We start from the raw sequence: 15,782 nt of genomic DNA on the forward strand, positions 1-15,782 counted from the left end.
TTCTGGGGTAAGGGTATGCTCCACGGCAGCCGGCCAACATGTCATCCCACCCCAGTGGGTGAGGAAGGGGGTCTGTCCCAGACAGGAGAGGGGTCCAGGGCAAGTTTGGGCTCCTGATGGTGAAATGGGGTAGGGGAGAAGCAGGAGGGTCCTTCCTTCCTCCATGCAGTGAGGGACCTCTGCCCCCTTCACATCACCCGTACCAGAAGTCATAAGCCTGTTATTTTTTAAGCTTTTTCTTTTTTTTTTTAAATAATAAATTAATTAACACCCGAGTTTGTCTTGCTCAGCTTTCCCAACATCATTTAATTGAAAACTCGAAGCATCCAAAACAGCCAAGACCTATGCAGCGTACCCCGAGCCTGCAGTGACCGAGCACCTGCTTTGGATTTCGGAGTTTAAAGCAACAGTTCGTGGTGTTACAAAAAGCCACATGATCTTTAACCCTCTACTTTTATATGTCCATTTCAGGCTTAATATCAAACTAAGGTCCTTAAGAGCCCTTCCACCTGTTCTGCAGAGTTAGAGGAAATATGCATTGAATTAACCGGCAGAACTAAGCAGAAAGGCTGGTGTGTTGGAGGGATGGATATGTTCAGAAAAACTCCTTCACAGATCTTTTTTTAAAAAAAAACAAAAACAGGGAATACAAAATTTTGTATTTACAGTCCAGGTACTTCGTCAGAGGGGACTGCGTTTCAACAGCTTGCAAAAGGATCCGTTCGCCTGGTTTTTTTTTTACACAAAAGGCATTTTTAATTTCTTTACACATAAAGCATTTCAGAGCGCTCTTCAAAATTTTATAAATCATAAAACATGACTTCCTTACATAGCGGATGGGAACGTTACTCAACACGAAAAACATGTGTGCATAGGTATACGTATCTATATACGTACATCTGCAGAACCACACATTTATATTTGCCCGGTGTTGTTTTTCTCAGTTGCCTTCCATGAATCAATACAAGCCCCGGTGAAAGATTTACTGTAAGCTGAAACCACTGCTTTGGGCCAAAATTTTAGTGGAAAACAAGACTTCTGTATTTCAGTGCTTATTTCAAAGGTGTAAAGCGTATGGCAGTGATGTGGAAGCTGTTCGCCAGAGCATCCCAAAAAAATCTCTTCTAGTTCATGACTTTTGAAGTCTCGCTGAAGTTATCACGTCCTGCCAGGCATACGTTCGCCTGTCTATTTGTCTGTCCTAGCGACAGCACCGAGCTCGTTCTTGACTTTCAACTTGAAGATGGCAGCCAAGGTGCAGTTCCTGGCAGACCGCAAGATTGCGATGGCTCCCTCTCCTTTGATCAGGTACCCCGGTTCTTCCAAAATTTTGAGCTTGCAGTTTCCAGGAGAGCTGCCCCTGCAGTTGTTGGTTGGTTGAAGCAAAACTTTGGCTACTGAGTGATGCAGTTGTGCAGTGGGACTGCTTGGAAAATGTACTCGAGCTCTCAAAACAATATTAATTTCTTTTTTTTTTTTTTTAATCTGTGACTGAAATTTTAAGTGAACCTGTTTTAATTTTATTTTCTTTCAAGCCTTCTTGACTTTTCCCATATTTCATATTTAATTTTCAAAAAGTTATTTAAAAAGTCATCACCTTTGAGCTTTACGAAGCAATTGGAATTTAAATAGGTCTTTTGTTTGCTGTTTAAAAATTCTTGAAAATGGCATGTTTAAAAGATATTAATAAACAATACATTACCATTAAAAGTATTTAAAACAAATTCAGCTAAATAAAATCGTCTCGCGGAGCATTTTTTGGTTTAAAAAAAAAAAAATCAGGCTTTACACAGCACTCAATCTTAAGATGATCACATGCACATTATGAGAAAGGGCACCTTTTTCCCTGGACTTTTGCAGGCCTTGGATTGGTAGGAGAATTTCAGAGTTGCCTGTAATGGCGATATGAAAATAGGAATAGCGGGAAGTGTGGGGAAGGATAGAAACCTCAAGAACTAAGAAAAAACATTTTCTGGCAAAAACTAAAATTTTTTTTTTTTCTAAATTTAAATAGAAGAGTCTCTGGTTTTGGGTCTCCGGTTCGAGACGTCTTGGGTGTTACTTACTTCATCTAGATTTATAGTTCCTTGACACTTCTTTTGTTGTGTCCGAAGTTTTGTCCCAAAATATCCAAAGCTAAGAACCTAAAATTAGAGACTGCCTCTGAAACTGCTGACCTCTGCATATTTTCCCTCTGTGAACATACAGCAGTAGGAATACGCCCAAAGACAACGAGCTTTGCTCTGAGGGCTGGCGGTAGAAAGAATTAAAAAAAGACTATCAGCCATTTTCCCAAAAAACTTCAGGAGAGGATGCTTTTCCATTTTTGCTCAGCGACGCATCTACATTGTGTCGCATGTCTGTCCCGGTAGATGTAAAGAAAACTGGTAGTTAAAAAAAAAAAAAACCAAAAAAAAACCCAAAAAAAAGGGTAAACAAGGAGATGTAAGGTGAATGCAGGACAAAGAAGATTCCATTTCTGTTCAAGCGAGCTCGGAAAGTGAGAAGAAGCGTCGTGATTTACAACTCTCTCAGATCATACAGAGCAGCTTGTAACAAAGCGTGTTACGCCGTCTGGGAGCAGCACGGCTGTCACCAGGAAAGTGCTCCAGCAGCCTTCCGCGGGCTGAAGCCTCCCAGCCACGACCACAGAAAACCAGCGTGCTCAGATAGGGCCACGCTGCCGGACCCATCGGGCACCGTGGATGGGGCTGCCAGATATTTCTGGCTGATTTCCACACTGCAAGGATGGAGGGAGCGGCATTCCCGCACCGTGGCGTGGTGAAAGGCATCACGTTTGCTTATTTTAACAGTATGGGGAACAGGATTGGGGGTGTTCTGGCATGAAAAGGAAATTATTATTATTATTTTTTTTAAGCCTGCACTTTCGAAAGTATTCAGGATTAGGGCTTGGAAAACATATTTCAGTACCCATAACATACTGCTGATTTATCTGGCAATGGCTAAGCTTGCAGAGGGAAACTAAGCTTATTTGAAATAAAGCGGTCGTAAATAACATCGGGGCGGGGGGGGGAAGCAATTCACAAGTTTGTGTAATCCTCGGCATACGCTTTGCTGGAAGGCTGGCACCAAAAGGGTTTTCATTTCGGCGGCGTGAAGACAACCGTACGAGCTGAGTGCTTCCTGCCCGGCCCGCGCGCGCGGGTTTGCGGCAGCAGCCAGCTTGCTTCCATTATTCATATCAAAGCAAGGAAACCAATCAACCTGGAATTTGCACCATAAAACGTGGCTAAAAGCCAGGTTAGGTTGCCGTCAGCTTCCAGGCGATCAGAGGTGAAAATCTGGCCCCTTTAATGCTAACAGTTCATTTCGCGTGGATCAGAGAAGAACTTGAACCAATACTTGGGTTCAACCTCGCCAAGCCTCTCGGGGACTTTCAGGCTGGTTTTGGAGCACAACTTGTGGACCGTAGTAGAGTATTCATGGTCAATCTTAAAGCTTTCAGTAATAACAGTTGTGGTAATGAAAACACAAATCAATTCGATTAGGTGACATAGAAATTAACATTTCCCTATGACAGTCATGAGATTATAACTGTTTATATCCAATATAAATGAATGTGTGGCTTTTCTTAATGAAGAAAATTTGTAATTTTGTAGTGCCCAAATCCATTAATTTAAGATATGGCTAAATGAGGGTAAATAATACGTTAGCCTCAAGCCTTCTTACAGGATACAAAGTTGGGCTGTTTTTTTTTGACATACTGGAAGGGTTTACAAAATTTAACGCAATTATGACTGCTGTAACTGTGAAACATGGATGAAGTAAACGTAACTCAACCGATAGAATAATATCCTGGCTGTACGTTTTGAGTAAATAACCAAGAATCATATATAATCATAGATAGAACTTATAAATGCAAATGTAAATTGGCTATTTTAAGGATAAAAACAATGAGAAGTACAAAGGTGTAAAACCAGCTCCTTTCCACCAAAAAAGAGACACCACTTACTACCTATCACGCATCTTATTTTTCCCACGGCAGAGGAATCACCTTTCCTCTACTCTTATTTTGATGATTCTTTGTTACACAAGGGTTGAACTAGATTTGCAGTCCGTGTTCTTTTGGCCCAGCATTAGGAAGGTAAATGGGGACCTTTTCAAAGACTGCCAGGCAGGAGGGATTCCTCTTGTGCAAGATGACCATCAGGTCGGTATTCCCGACCATCCAGCGCTGGCCCTTCCCTGCCTCCGATGAGGCTGCCAGGTCTTCGGAGCTGGAATCAGCCTTTCTGTATGTCTATAATTATCCAGCACAGCCAAATCCCACCACAACGTGGGATGATTAGTAAGCAAGGACAGCCCTGATTTATGCTAGTAGTTGATCAGCTTCCTCGTCTTCACCCCTACTCACTGCTGAAGCCTGGGCTAAGCCTGGCCTGGTTAAACCAGCCACTGACTTCATCTCCACAGTAACCTCTTAAATTTGGGGTTAAACACTTTCTCTTTTTCTCTTTAAGAGATCTCTGTTCGATGAAGGGATTGATGAAAATCAGCCTGAAGCCATAGGCTGTAATTCCAGCTGTACGTGGAGTCAAAGTAAAGAAATATTTGTCAAATAATAAATTTCTTTTATTAATGGAAACATTTCCCAGTAATATAAATTATTATTTAAAATACGTTGAAATAATACATTTTAAGTTGAAAACGTATTTTACATTGTCCCTTTTTGGCAAGTTAAGGATTTGACCAAGAGCTTAGGTCTAGCACAAGTTGACATGAGTGGGTTCTCTTTAAAAAAGTCCATGGTACAGCCTCTTTCTATGTACCAAAATCTATATTTCTCTTTCTTTCACACAAATTCAACAAGCATGGAGCACAGAACTTTGTCGTGCAACTTTCAATTTTAAAGAGGGCTGCCAAAGTAAGCAAAAGAAATAACGTTTTAATAAATTTTTCTTTCTCGCACCAGGAACGCTATGGGTGCCGGTGCTTTCTAAGACAAACCTCATCTCTCAGGTTTGAAACTCTTGGATGTAAGTGATCCTGTGGAAAGTGCTGTTCGCCTTTATATAGTGCACAAAGCACTAAACCTGTTTGCTATGATTAGTATGGATATCCTAAAAATGCCTAGGATAAATGAGGATAAAAAAAACCCCAATTCCCTTTAGCCTATCAGAATAAATTACATAGATTTACTAAGCAGTTAGTAAAACCAAGGCTGGCACTGGAAAAGAAAGATAACAATGTACAGTAAGCTCTACTGGGGTGGGGGAAAGCCTGGCCATAATTTAGTGAGTACTTTGAAACAGGTATTTTCTATCAAAAGGGGAAAACCAAGGTTAATGCTGGCAAAATAAACAGACATATCTGACACTTGGTAATGGAAAAAAAATTAAGACCAAAAGGTTGAGAGAGAGTAGATTTGGTGCTAAGTCCCAGGGATGGAAATACTTTCTGGGGTAAAAAAGAGCGGCTTAAGCACGGCTAAACTTTTACAGTCGTAACGACAGCTTTGTACCTCGGGTGACGCCTCCACCCTTCCTTGGCAATGCCACTTTTGTTCTCCATCAGTACGAGATGGTAACTGGAACGTGAAACTGGGATTTAGTCGTCTTAGACTCTAGCCCAGAGTTGCAACTGCTCCGTGTTCTTGCGCTTCGCTTTGCCCGAAAATGAGTGCAACAATCCCGTCCTGCTGCACGGGAGGCTTCAGAGCCGGCTGATTAAGAGCTGGTGTTAGCACTGCTTATAAACCAGGGCACTGGGAAGACAGCTTGATGTGGTGACCCTGCCTGAGCTTTCAAAAAGGAGAAGATAGAGTCTACTCTTGAAGCTGGCGTTACTACTCGCTAACAGCCGATGACGCTATCGTATTCAATTAGGTCAGATTTCAGAGACCTTTTAAAATATTTTTATTATCAAAGCAACCAATATTTGAACCCTTTCTTTCCTAAGTTCGGTTTGCAAAGGGCTGCGAGCCTTTTGCACTGACGTGTTCCTAGGGAGCGGGAAGAGCACTCCCACATTTAACACGCGCTCACGTTTTCGGCGAAAGAAAGGCCGTACGAAATCTGTCACTTAATATTTGCAACCTGCGTGGCATCCTTTTCTTCGGTTTGACAGGGGAGATCGTGCCCACAAATAAACATTCCCAATAGTATATTTGGGCTCTTACCACTTGGCATCTGTCAGACAACTTGCCATCAGCTTTCTAAAATTGACAGTTTCAGTAGATTTCTGCTAAATGTTGAAAAATAGTTCCGCTGACCTCTTCTCTATTGCAGATTCAGACACCAGCTGAGGCAGCTGTCCAGTTTGCAGCATGATATAAGAGAAGAGGAATTAACCCAACAGCAATTGAATTTGGAAATGTCTTTAGAGAAGCCACCGACTGCTGCAGGAAAGGGAGTATTACTTAGTCCCGCTGTCACTAAAATGGATGAGACGCACTAATCCGCGGTGACTGATCCCCCTCTAATGTGTGACCTGAGCGCTGGAAGCCTGAATGGGTGCAGACTGCAGTCACAAGCAGAACACAATGGTCGCCGTCATTTTGCTGATCTTCTCCACTAAAACCTGAGTATATACAGTTTTGAATAACACGTTAACCTTGGTATTTCTTGTCTGTCTCTAGACTGTGCTCTTTTGCCTGCAAATTTGTGTCTGTTACGGGTTGGTGCTTTCAATGGTGGTGATGGTAGAACTACAGGAGCAGGATGCATTTGTCCCCTGTAGCAGTGATGGGGGCTGGAGAAGCAGACACGGCACGGAGAGTGGGATTTCTGATGTATCCCTGTTGCTTATCCTGTGTGGTTTTTTTTTTTCCAGTTGACAGAAGTGTTTGTTCTTAAAGCTGCATCACTCTGAAGGCTGGAGAACCAACTGTCATGGGAACGAGAGGGCCTTCACAGAAAATCAAGAACCAAAGAGAACCAATTTTTGAGTGCACTTAAAGCACACAAATGGGAACTGCATGGGCTACAGGGGTAGAGAAGGGTAGAGAAGGGAGTAGAGAAGGGAGGTTGTACAGGCAGAGAAAGAAAGGAAGGTTTAGCCCTTTCGAAAGCCATCTTTCTCTTTTGTGTCTTTGTAAACAGAAAGATTTTCAGTTTATTCAAGCTCTGCCTAGGTCTTCTGCATGTTATCTCATAGCCATCGCTGGCAGCCTACAGTCCTTGACATCTGTAACTCACTTTGATTCTCATTTTACTTCTTTTTTTTTTTTAAAGAAAAGCCATTTCTGCTGTGAAACGCCAGCTCTCTCAGAGCACATAAGCTTTGAGGTAAAGCTGAAACATGGCCACGTTCAGCCCCAGCCCCAGAGGAGTTAATAACCAGTGAACGTTCTGCAGTGTTCCTCCTGCGGTGCGTCGCCGTTTTATATTCTTAAGCTGTTGTTTAGCTGGAGCTTTGCTAACACCCAGAGTTACTGGTGAGCTTAGCTCAGCTATCCACAGGAAACGTACCGTACATGATCCAGCAAAGACGGGGTCATTTCAGCAGTTCACCATATTCCTGAACCGGGTTCTTGGTATCTTAAAATAACCTCCCCTCAGAGCCATTAATCAAGGGCGAAGGATTGCAACAAACTCTTTTGCAGCCAAACCAAGAGTGAATTACACTAATAGGCTGTCCATAACCCGGCCACATTTTCTTTGTTGACTCATCCCACTGACACCAGAAGCTGCAGTTCCTCACTAAGGCACTTTACTGAGGTTCTCCCAACATGCCCATCGTATTATCCCTGAGCCTCTGTTTATTAACAGGTAGCGGGGACGTAAAATCTACTTATCATCATCTGCTTCTAGTAAAGAAGAGGCAGGCCTGCCCAGAGTCCTGGTACTTTGAATCTCCTGGGAGGAAGGAAGGGACATGAGAGACATAAGAGAGCTGATGAAACTTGAGGACACTGGTGCAGGCTTTTCCTGTGAAAGGAAAAACTTCATAGCTGGCTCTGCATATGGAACCCAGATTTGACAAAAGCTGGGTTCCCTTCTTCAGAAGAAAGACAGAAACCAGATTTACTATCTGCTCAGCAGACTTTCTGTTAACGTGCCACACTGATACCAAACAGCTTTAGACGTGTCTAGGTGTGGTCCTGTTGGAAGGCTCATGGAGAAGCTCCAAACAAGTGGCTTTAGTCATCCATGTACCAGAGACTGAAAGAGGTTTAAACTGTTATATAAAAGATAGTAGCATGTGCAACACAGCCAAAGTTAGTTTTAATCTCTCTGGTACAATTTGAATTTACCAAATTTCTTTTTTTCTTTTTTTTTAGTAAACAGAAATTTGTGACAAATGAAACCATCGCATAAACTGGTGTAATCAAATCAAGGAAGAAAATGTCATGTATCACAAAACTCAGTGTTGGGAAACCTGACTCGCTTCCTAGGCTTGAGGAACAAGGCCACTGAAGGACATGGAGCTGCTGGAGCGGGTCCAGAGGAGGGCCACGAAGATGATCCGAGGGCTGGAGCACCTCTGCTATGGATACAGGCTGAGAGAGTTGGGGCTGTTCAGCCTGGAGAAGAGAAGGCTCTGGGGTGATCTTATTGCAGCCTCCCAGTACTTAAAGGGGGCCTACAGGAAAGCTGGAGAGGGACTTTTTATAAGGGCGCGTAGTGACAGGACAAGGGGCAATAGCTTTAAACTGAAAGAGGGGAGATTTAGATTGGATATAAGGAAGAAATTTTTCACTCACGGTGTTGAGGCACTGGAACAGGTTGCCCAGAGAAGTTGTGGCTGCTCCATCCCTGGAAATGTTCAAGATCAGGTTGGATGAGGCTTTGGGCAACCTGGTGTAGTGGAAGGTGTCCCTGCCCATGGCAGGGGGGTTGGAACTAGATGATCTTTGAGGTCCCTTCCAACCCAACCCATTCTATGATTCTATTCTATGATCTGCCCCACACCGGGTGTATTGAGGCCCAGGGCTGCCCCTCCACCATGCAATGATCCAAGCAGTATGTGGAGATTCAGGTACAATTTCTCAAAAGCATGTATTAAAGAGGACTTAAAAAAGAAATACTTTGCATAAAGTAGCAGAATCTGTGAAGGCTGTTCATCCATGAATTTATGTCTTGTGATCAAGTTTGATATATCAATTATTATCTACTAAGATAGAGAACCAAGTCATACTGCAGTTCTTCCATCAATTGAGGCATAAAGAGAATCTCTGCCTCCTATATTAGGCTGCTTATATTCACTAAGCAAGTATATATTTAATGTCATTGACATCCTGTCCTTATTTTTAAGTGAAATTGGCCAAGTAGTTCAGAAGTTTTGTTGCAGGAGGGGTGGGATGGACAGACAGAATTGGTTCAACCTTGTTTCCCTAAAAAGTCAGTTTTAAGCAACAGGCACCAAGCACAGCTCCCTCATGGTGCTATCGTAACAACGCAGCGTATCTGGTTTGTGTTATATGAACAACGACAGCACGTTGGGGTCAAAAACTCTGGCAGAGACATTAAGATGTCCTGCAAACTGCCCACGTGTTCAGTGGGGAAAATGAAGATCCTGCAGGTGAATCGTTTGTTGAGACCTCCCTCAATTAAAGGAGATACTGAAAGCAAATTGTACAGCGCCCACGTCAGACGAGTGTAGGAAGATGCAAAAAGCAAAAGACCCCTCAGAAAGGCCAAATGGAAAAAACCTGACTGCTACTTCCTAGTTGTTTTTTGTTTTTTTTTTTATCCTGTGCTTCTAGGGAGGAAAGCAGACAGCATCAACAAGGTAAGAGCACAATACTTCAGGAACTTTCCCTGCTTTTTGCAGCCTCACCAGCATCTGGTTAAAAAAAAAAAAAATTAAAAAAATATCATGAAATACCGTAGATGTGGGAATATTTTGCCCTTGGCAGCATTGAAGAAACCCATATAACTTATCTAATATGTCAGCAGTTGTTAGCAGCAGACGTGACCCCAGTTGGGTGGGTACCGCGTCTATGCAGAAGCATAATGGTACGGAGAGGAGTGTAACGAGAACCAGGCTGAGCTGCAGCAGGGCTCACATGGAGAAAGGCTTTCCCTGCAGTCACTGTGATGTGTCAAGGAAGTGGGGCCTTCTGCGAGTCCGCAGCAGCAGCATCGTTAGCGTTCCCTCAGAGGGACACCGCTGAAATGGCTAACAGACCTGAACCAGAGCTGTAAAGGATGAAAAAGACACCATTACAGCCTGCAAAACCTTCCCATGTGAATGATGGGAGGGCTCGACTCGCTCTCTGGTTTCAAATGGAGCTTTAGAGCGTTCGGGAACCAAATCTGCTGTTTCTTTTCCCCCCTCACAGAAGTCCTCAGAGCTTTGCGGAGCAGCAAATGCTGTAATACGCTGAGTAAGGAGAGCAAGCAGAAAAGTAAAGATGACTTTGGAGAACTAACCTGTTAATTCAATTACTGTTCACAGGGCTGGGGGAACTGCAGAAAAAGCACCAGGGAACCAGTTACCAGTTCATCATCAGATGACATGCATCTTTGACGTGTAACACACTACTGTCATGGAATCACAGAATGGCTTAGGTTGGAAAGGACCTCAAAGATCACCTAGTTCCAAGCCCCCTGCCATGGCCAGGGACACCCTCCACTACACCAGGTTGCTCAAAGCCTCATCCAACCTGGCCTTGAACACTTCCAGGGATGGGGCAGCCACAACTTCTCCGGGCAACCTGTTCTCTCCTTCCCTACCTCTCGATTCTTGCCCATGGCTAAGTGCACGAAAGACTTAACACTGTGGCCACTTCTCTACATTTGTAGGGATTTCTGGCAGCATTCATTAGTGCTGGTAGTAGCCCTATATGCAGTCTCGGGCAGTCTGTTGCACTCTTGGAACACCAGCTCGTAGAAGTAGCAAGAAGAAAAGATGATTAGGGCTGCAAGTTGAACAGACGTTGGGTACCGCACATATTTTTTTCACATTTCCAACATCTGCATCCAACTCAGGAAAGCAACAGAGTGCCTTGTAAAATTTCAGGGCAATGTACACACAATTCTTCTTTTAATGACTCATTAATGCAGACTGAAGGAGAGATGAAGCCAGTATCAGCCAGCTCACATCATCGAACTCTGCTGGAAGCAAAGGTAAGCTTTATTATGGTTGAGCAATAGCATTAGGCAAGTCTTTGTACAACACGGGCAGCAGGGTAAATGCCATTCATAAACCATAGATATTAGCCTGAGGAAAAAGCATAAAGCACATTATCTCCTTACTACCTGTACAAGCACTTTTTTTTTCTAAAATAAAGCGAGAATCTTCATTATTCTTACATACCAGAATTATGTATCACCAGCGCTAGCTGATGGTGTTTGAGTAGATGCAAATACTGAATTATATTGTGTCTTCTAGAAAGCAGCCATGCAGGTGTAAGAAGAGAAGCCCAAGAAGTCCATGAGAGAAGGACTTTATTTCCAGCACCCCCGGAACACAGTGAACTTCAGCTGAGCTTGGACCACACGATGGCCATTGAAGCCTGCAGAACACTGCAGCTGTCGATTCTCTTCTTTTTCTTGGGAGCTGAAGAGAGATCTGTGGGGAAACCTGTTCTTTGTTTCTTAAAAGCAGCTGCCGGTGCTCTCCAGGTAAGCTGCAAAAGCCAGAGGACAAGGCTGGCAGCCTGTAAGAACACATCACACCAAGGACAAGGGAAGATAACAAAAAGGGACTCCAGCAAAAACGCTACTTTATCCCACAGAACTCTTCAGATAAAGTCTGCCACCAAGTGTCTATTCAAACACGAGCTGCAGAAAGCACCGAGCATCTGATTTCAGTTAATTAATACACAGAGAACCCTGCACAAAGGAAGCAGAGAGAGCTTGTTCAAATACTAGAGGGATGCAGCTGTGCTCCTCTTCTATATATAAACAAAGGAACCACCTGAACACAGATGCTTGGACCAGTACTGGCATTCTCCCACCATGCCATGAATCCACATCTGGAGACACAGCTGCCAGTCTCCTGTTGGAAACAGCAGCATGAGGTACCTTGCAGGAGCAAAGCTTCTCTGATAGCTGTCTGGCAGTCCCTGCAGAAGGGACAGAGTTTCTGCCTGATGGGACAGTCATATCAGTGAAGCCAATGCATATAGCACCTGGGCTACAGAAAGAAAATTAAAACAAAACAATCTAGGCTATGATCTGTACGGAAACCAGTGCTGAGGGACTAGTTGCAACACGTCACTGTCATGAAGACCCAGCAGATGCACTGATAAAACCACTGCAGTGATGGGAGTGCTTTTTTTCTTTACTTATTGTATGCATGCAGCCCCTATGCAGATGTTTCTTTACCTCCATGCAAAAGCCCATTATGTCCGAGTAGTTTATTCCTTGCTCCTTCCAGAAATACGCTGTGCCAGTGTAAAACATACCTTATGTTTGAGAACAAAATGGAAATTCAGAACCGCTAGCATGCCACATATATTTTGCAGCCCACATCAGAAAACTTTCAGGATGCATTTAAAGTAGCTTTTATTCATCTCATTTGCTTCACTTCCAAAATAAATTCAACAAAATCAGATTAAGGACTTCTAAACTCTGAATTAGGAGTTTGACTCGGGAATTTAAATGGAGTTTAACTAATCATAGAACTCACACTTTCACTTTGCTTGGCTTGTTTTTTCTCTGTCCCCCTGCGTAGACGAGCTGTTAGACTGCATGAGCTTTGGTTGTCTTTTGCATTCGCAGAGTGAGTACAACAAGATCTCAATTTCTGCTCAAGCTGTTAGGCACTACCCAGACACTATGGCAAAATTAACAGTAATTCATGAAGTTTTACTGCTACATATTTTGTCTTGCAGATTGTAGGAGATAAACGCCAACGTTTTGGTTCATAAGGGGAAAAAAAAAAAAAAGGAGAAGAAAAAAAGAGAAGTCAGACACATGGAGTCTCTCAACCAGCACAATCCTCTGAGATTAGGAGACTGTCATCCATCTTTCATCTCTCATTTTTTCCTTTGCTTATTTTTCCATCTAAACAAGAAATGTTATTAAATCGAGAAGATTAGCGACAAGATCAATGCCTTTTTTTTTTTTCCCCTCCTTTTTTTCTGTGGTTTCCAAGGAAAGAAACACCCTGCCATCGCTTGCAAAGCACACTGTCATGAGCATGCTGCAACGGTGGGTACGGACGTGCAACTAGACGTTGCAGCTAAGCCTCCCGTTGCGTAAACGAGCGATTCAGGCAGGGCTACCTGTTCTCAACCCAATTTCAGTATTATGGCAGGGAGAGAAGTCTCTGTGTATCAGATCTGACAGGCATGTGTTCCCGAGGAAGTGGAGGGGAAGCCCTCCGTTCATATGACTAATTAGACAGGCTTCACGCTGAGTTGCTCTTTTTTGATGCTGATCCGCGCACTAATTGTCCATTTTGCTCCTCGGGAAAGCAAGGTTGAGTTCAAATGCTGTAGCGCCTTGTTCCCCCTTGGCTTTCCTGACCTGAAACTGATGCGAGTTGACAAGGAACAGACTGGGAGAACGAGCAGGGTTCATTCCGCTTGCGGAGAGCGCGTTTCGGAGTCGCGGGAAGAAAGAGGCAGGAGCACAACGAGTGGGGAGCAGTTGGACAAAACGGGCCGTCGTACCCCGAAGCAGCAGCACGAAGAGCTGGAGGAGGCAGAGGCAGCATGATCAATAAGCTGTCACTTCCAGCTGAGATTCTGCAGCTCCCGTAGGAAAGTGTAGATGGTTTAATTTCTGACTCCATCTCCAATTGGATTTTTTTTTGCTCTGCTTTTCTTCTGGTTAGATCTGCAAGACCAAGCTACCACAGCTGAGCCAGGCTCACTTCCCACCAGCTGCCTTTTTTTTTTTTTTTCCTCTGAGGTTTTTTCAGCTCTGGTCAGGCTTTCATGGTAGGAGAAGGCGGGGGGTGGAGGGGGGCGAAGTAAGGGGGAGCATTTAATCAAATCTGACATTCAGGAGCTCAATCCTGCAAGGTACTGAGCTCATTGACCTCAGTCCAGCAAAACAATATACATAGGACTTCAAAGGGGATACTCACATGCTTAAAGTTAAGCAGATGTCTAAGTGGTGTGTTGGATCTGGGCCAGAGAGAGCAGGGCCTTCCAAAAAGCGAAGGCGCTCCAGCGTGCTCGGGTCTGCAAAATGCTACCTTTATCGGTGTAGCTCCACAGCAGGTGTTGCAGTTATAGCCAGGTCTGAGATGAAAGAGGTCCAAGGGCTCAGCTGCAAAGGCAGGAGAATAATAGCAGTTTTCTGGGCAGTAGTCCCCTTTCTGTTCCTTGCAAAGTTATTCCTTGCTCTCTTATGCTATTTCTGATTTAACATGAAATGAGGCAGCCAAATGCTCCATTCCCCTCTAAAGTCCTAAAATTCTAATTTACAATCGAGGCATGACAACTCTGCAAGAGAGGGAAGAAAGATTTCAATTTTGTTGGTTGAGCTTTTTCCCCCCATTTCTTTTTGATGCTTTTAATTTTAGTAAGAGGGTTCAGGAGTGCAGAGCCATAGCTTTCTGATTTCAGGGGAAGACAGCTCGGAAATCCCTGTGTGTATACGAGCATCCTCAGAACCTGACTTGAAAAAGCTGGCGTTGTGCAACTTCAACTAACAGACTTTCTTCCACGCTGTGCACAGACATCTGAGGGAAACAGGAGAGTTTTCAGCCAAGTGTGGACTCTCTTGGTCTGATTTCAGACCCTATGGTCTCAGGAGGACTTCAACTATCCAACACGTCTTGGAGGTAAAGAGTGAACGAAACCTGACTCTGTGATGATGACAGCAAGAAGAAAAGAAACCCAAGCAATGATTGCCACGAAAAACATTTAGTAGCAATTACTGTCTGCTCAGTCCCTCTTGTCCAACATCCCTCAATTAAAAGTATTTTCCATAGGTACATCTGCACATACTTATATATCTTCCAGTTCTTAATTTGCTGCTCAGTAGAATTCGGATAACTGGAAAGCTTATTTCTGGACAGAGCACAGGTAATATTTCTGTCCACCTTACAGCATGGAAATATAAGCAAGTGGGAGGGATACAGATAGAACATTTTAACCTCCAAAGAAATTAATTCTGCAGAAGTTCAACTGTCTGGACAAGAACTAAGCAATTATTGAAGATCTATGAAATTCCAGCCTTTGAAATGTCTTCGAGACACACAGAGAACATGTACTAATCAGTACAGTATGCTAAACATCAGCCATCTGATAAAAGTCACTACTAAATTACAAGGGGTTTAGGGCTTTGCACAGCATTCATAATGTGATTTTCAAATTTTCTTTCAAGATATGACATTTAAATTTTTTTTCTGCTTAGGGATGCTTTGCTTTTCAGTGAGACTGTCCAAGTAAGAAAGAGAGAGACTGCACTCCACAAAAAGGTGGGAGAAACCAGAGAAAGGAGAAGAAGTCCAGACAAACAAAGCACTGTCTCGGTCCAGCCCAATTTAAAAACTGTGACATAGGTAGAGGCTAATGTATATTGAAAGAACCACCAAACTTTTCTTAATACTTCTCCAGAGCAGTTTGAAAGAATTTTGCATTACTGTTTTAATAGCCTACCAGTGTGGTAGAGGGCAACTATCTACTCCAGTCCTGCTTTCTTGTGATACTGCACAAGAAAAATGTCATCTCAGTCTTTCAACCTTTGGGGATTCAAGGTAAAGACAAACTCTTTCAAACTTGCTATGAGCATATGTCGTAAGGGCTGCCATACAGCAGACCATGTAATCCTCCTCCTATCATCTCTAGCTCCGCTGTGGATGACCGTCTCGTCTGGAACACAAGGACTAGCGCACACCAAAACTCACCTCAGGCACCACTCATGCACCACACTGGAAGTAACAAACCATCCTCGCTTTCTTACTTTGACAGC

Source organism: Tauraco erythrolophus, chromosome 7 (assembly GCF_009769465.1).
Source record: "Tauraco erythrolophus isolate bTauEry1 chromosome 7, bTauEry1.pri, whole genome shotgun sequence".
In the NCBI taxonomy this organism is placed as follows: domain Eukaryota; kingdom Metazoa; phylum Chordata; class Aves; order Musophagiformes; family Musophagidae; genus Tauraco; species Tauraco erythrolophus.